This window comes from Schistocerca serialis, unplaced genomic scaffold, assembly GCF_023864345.2.
Source record: "Schistocerca serialis cubense isolate TAMUIC-IGC-003099 unplaced genomic scaffold, iqSchSeri2.2 HiC_scaffold_286, whole genome shotgun sequence".
Classification (NCBI taxonomy): domain Eukaryota; kingdom Metazoa; phylum Arthropoda; class Insecta; order Orthoptera; family Acrididae; genus Schistocerca; species Schistocerca serialis.
Window position 1 is genome coordinate 7,501 of NW_026047854.1, and position 5,000 is coordinate 12,500.

The window sequence follows — 5,000 nt, forward strand, 5'->3', positions numbered from 1 at the left end:
CATTAGCCATACACTGGGGGAAACGGCCGACAGGGGCGGCAACATAGTGGAGCCGCAGTGTCACTAATGTACAGAGATAGAACAGTTTCGACTGGAACTAGAGTAACCGTATACACGGCACTGATTAGTAATAGATGCAGAGCCATCAGAATACAGATAATATATACAACCGTCCCTATACATGCTGAAAGACTCTGCACACAATGAGAACCACACGTCAGCCAGACACTCTTATCACACACTACTCTCTTATCACACACAATATCTAACCACCAGCATGGAAGAACATCCAGTGCATCCTCTCCGCCACATGACACAATCCACACTATCATTACCAGACCGGGAGGTCCACCCAGAAAACACAATATCCCACCCTTCCGACATCCGCACATTGCTCAGCTAAGCCACGAACACCCACACATGTCCTACACAGTGGTGCACCCAACATCACAATACTGCCTCCTGTCACAGCACACAAACAATGGCAGGAATGAAAGACACAGATCTGCCACAACCATGGAATCGGAGCGCCGCCTGTCATGAGCCAAAAGTGCATCCTGACGTGACAAATCGGATAATACCGCAGGCATCCAATTACGATAATCACTATCAACGAACCTGCCGCCCCCCCCCCCAATACACCTTTCCCTACAACAATGTGTATCTGAACCTAACCTATATCGTACCTTAACCTAACCTATATCGTACCTTAACCTAACCTATATCGTACCTTAACCTAACCTATATCGTACCTTAACCTAACCTATATCGTACCTTAACCTAACCTATATCGTACCTTAACCTAACCTATATCGTACCTTAACCTAACCTATATCGTACCTTAACCTAACCTATATCGTACCTTAACCTAACCTATATCGTACCTTAACCTAACCTATATCGTGCCTTAACCTAACCTATATCGTGCCTTAACCTAACCTATATCGTGCCTTAACCTAACCTATATCGTGCCTTAACCTAACCTATATCGTGCCTTAACCTAACCTATATCGTGCCTTAACCTAACCTATATCGTGCCTTAACCTAACCTATATCGTGCCTTAACCTAACCTAATTTGTGCCTTAACCTAACCTAATTTGTGCCTTAACCTAACCTAATTTGTGCCTTAACCTAACCTAATTTGTGCCTTAACCTAACCTAATTTGTGCCTTAACCTAACCTAATTTGTGCCTTAACCTAACCTAATTTGTGCCGTAACCTAACCTAATTTGTGCCGTAACGTAACCCATGTTGTGCCGTAACGTAACCCATGTTGTGCCGTAACGTAACCCATGTTGTGCCGTAACGTAACCCATGTTGTGCCGTAACGTAACCCATGTTGTGCCGTAACGTAACCCATGTTGTGCCGTAACCTAACCCATGTTGTGCCTTAACCTAACCCATGTTGTGCCTTAACCTAACCCATGTTGTGCCTTAACCTAACCCATGTTGTGCCTTAACCTAACCCATGTTGTGCCTTAACCTAACCCACGTTGTGCCTTAACCTAACCTACGTTGTGCCTTAACCTAACCCATGTTGTGCCTTAACCTAACCCATGTTGTGCCTTAACCTAACCCATGTTGTGCCTTAACCTAACCCATGTTGTGCCTTAACCTAACCCATGTTGTGCCTTAACCTAACCCATGTTGTGCCTTAACCTAACCCATGGTGTGCCTTAACCTAACCCATGTTGTGCCTTAACCTAACCCATGTTGTGCCTTAACCTAACCCACGTTGTGCCTTAACCTAACCCACGTTGTGCCTTAACCTAACCCACGTTGTGCCTTAACCTAACCCACGTTGTGCCTTAACCTAACCTACGTTGTGCCTTAACCTAACCCATGTTGTGCCTTAACCTAACCCATGTTGTGCCTTAACCTAACCCATGTTGTGCCTTAACCTAACCCATGTTGTGCCTTAACCTAACCCATGTTGTGCCTTAACCTAACCCATGGTGTGCCTTAACCTAACCCATGGTGTGCCTTAACCTAACCCATGGTGTGCCTTAACCTAACCCATGTTGTGCCTTAACCTAACCCATGTTGTGCCTTAACCTAACCCATGTTGTGCCTTAACCTAACCCATGTTGTGCCTTAACCTAACCCATGTTGTGCCTTAACCTAACCCATGTTGTGCCTTAACCTAACCCATGTTGTGCCTTAACCTAACCCATGTTGTGCCTTAACCTAACCCATGTTGTGCCTTAACCTAACCCATGTTGTGCCTTAACCTAACCCATGTTGTGCCTTAACCTAACCCATGTTGTGCCTTAACCTAACCCATGTTGTGCCTTAACCTAACCCATGTTGTGCCTTAACCTAACCCATGTTGTGCCTTAACCTAACCCATGTTGTGCCTTAACCTAACCCATGTTGTGCCTTAACCTAACCCATGTTGTGCCTTAACCTAACCCATGTTGTGCCTTAACCTAACCCATGTTGTGCCTTAACCTAACCCATGTTGTGCCTTAACCTAACCCATGTTGTGCCTTAACCTAACCCATGTTGTGCCTTAACCTAACCCATGTTGTGCCTTAACCTAACCCATGTTGTGCCTTAACCTAACCCATGTTGTGCCTTAACCTAACCCATGTTGTGCCTTAACCTAACCCATGTTGTGCCTTAACCTAACCCATGTTGTGCCTTAACCTAACCCATGTTGTGCCTTAACCTAACCCATGTTGTGCCTTAACCTAACCCATGTTGTGCCTTAACCTAACCCATGTTGTGCCTTAACCTAACCCATGTTGTGCCTTAACCTAACCCATGTTGTGCCTTAACCTAACCCATGTTGTGCCTTAACCTAACCCATGTTGTGCCTTAACCTAACCCATGTTGTGCCTTAACCTAACCCATGTTGTGCCTTAACGTAACCCATGTTGTGCCTTAACCTAACCTATAATGTGCCTTAACCTAACCTAAAGTGCGCCGTAACCTAAACTATATTGCGCCTTAACCTGACGCACGTTGTCGCTGAACCTGCTCTGTAATTGTTATGCAACCCGTTAAAGTAGTGTAGTGTTGCCTAACCGCAACCCTCGCAATATAGTTCGCTACTCGCACTGCCCGGTCCCCTGTGTATCGCGTCATGTTAAACACCTTGCAGGTGTTGCTGACTTTCCACATGCTCCTGCTATACACTGTAGTGTGGATAGCAGCAGGACGTACATGCCCCCCCCCCTTCCCCCCTGCCTTCGCAAGCTGGTCGGTGAGAAGTTTGCATGTTCAATGCCCTTCGCATGCCGACGTACTCAGCCTACGTTGTGGTACGGCCTGTCACCTGTCCGCCGATGTACGCAAAACCCACAAACTGTACTGCACATTGCTCCGTATGTACTGAATGATACATCGTGGCCCATGTGACCGTATGACGACAGCGCCTAGCAACGGCGGACCATACAGTCCAAATATTGTGCACGCAGCTACGTGTCGTCTCCCTATAAGAGCTGGATTGCAGTGTGGTACGCCATACAGACGTGTGGGAGGAACGGACGCCCTGGATGGCGATCAGCATGAGCAGTCTGTTGATGTAGTGGAGCGTGTATTCGGACGTAGTCGTCTCTTCTCACACACCGTGATAGCATGTTGCACCGCGTTCCACATCTGCGACATGCTGCAGAGGCGGGCTGACAGTCGTTCGCGCAATGGACACCGCATACGTACGGGGTCTACCTTCCACGTGTTCTCTAGGCGTGCACATGTTGTTGCGTCTATGTGGGCAGACGTAGTGTGTTGTGACACCTGACACAGGCATGCAATACTCGTTGCAAATGGCGATGGACGTGTACGTTTGCTGGTGACGTTACGCAAATGAACAACCGGTAACCCGTTGTGGTGCGGTTGTTCTCGCTAGAGGTGAATCAGTGTTGGCGACGATCGGTCGAGCTATTAACCGGTTGTTTCAGGGATACCCACCATGCCCACGAACGTGAAAGGGGACCCACCATGCCCACGAACGTGAAAGGGGATCTGGGTGTGAGGCGATACGCGGCGGTGGCTGGGTGGGACCGTCCCCGGCCGGTGAGGGGGGGCCGCCCGGCGTGCTGGCAGCGCGGTGCGTGGGCGCACGCGCTACAGCCGGCTGGTGGGGGCGGCCGGTGGCAGGCGCGCCGGCCGACGGACGCGGCAGGCGGCGCAGCTGCGCGCCGGCGCCCCCTGCTCGCGGCGCCTTGCGGCCAAAGTAGGTCCTCGCGGGCCCGGTGCGAAGCGCGGTGGCCATCTGCAGTGTGCTGGTCCGATTGAGGACTTTGTGCGCTGAGGATGCGCCGCCGCCCGGCGCTCGGCGCCGCGACGCCGTCTGCTGCTCGGTCGCCCCAGCGGTTCTCGCAGGTGGTTTGTATCGCAGCTGTGCGGACGTGTTGGCGCGTGCGCTGTGCTGGGAGAGTTCGCTTCGGCACCCAAGTAGGGCTTTTGTCCTTCTGTGGCGCTGGCGTTGGAGCTGCCGGTCACCGTAGGTGGCGCGTGTTGTCTCCCGCCGGCAATGCCACGACAGCACGCTCCCGGGCCTCTGTCGGCAGCGGCAAGCTCAGTTGGGAGCACGGGTGGTCGCACCTAAAGCGTCTACTCGCCTAACTCCGGGCGATTGCGCCTCTCTCGAACCCGACCAAGTACTTAGGACGGCGCTGCGCGCCGCCGGGACCTGAGAGGGTTTCGAGGTGTGTTGTGCAGGGGAGCTCAGCCTCCTCCTGTTTGCAGAATAATTGAGCGGACGCTTGCGTGTTCGCGCGGGCCCCCGGGACACACTCCCGGGCGGCCGGCTGCTCAGCTCTAGTTGACGCAGCTCCCTGGTTGATCCTGCCAGTAGTCATATGCTTGTCTCAAAGATTAAGCCATGCATGTCTCAGTACAAGCCGCATTAAGGTGAAACCGCGAATGGCTCATTAAATCAGTTATGGTTCCTTAGATCGTACCCACGTTACTTGGATAACTGTGGTAATTCTAGAGCTAATACATGCAAACAGAGTCCCGACCAGAGATGGAAGGGACGCTTTTATTAGAT

General features: G+C 51.1%; 1 non-coding gene across 1 annotated transcript in view; it reads left to right on the top strand.

Annotated features, from left to right (window-relative positions):
• Positions 1–4,782: 4,782 nt before the first annotated feature.
• Positions 4,783–5,000, top strand: part of LOC126444601 (small subunit ribosomal RNA) — a 1,909-nt gene continuing 1,691 nt past the window's right edge. The window contains exon 1 of the ribosomal RNA XR_007582650.1: positions 4,783–5,000. This exon is cut by the window's right edge and continues 1,691 nt beyond it. This is a non-coding gene — a ribosomal RNA (small subunit ribosomal RNA).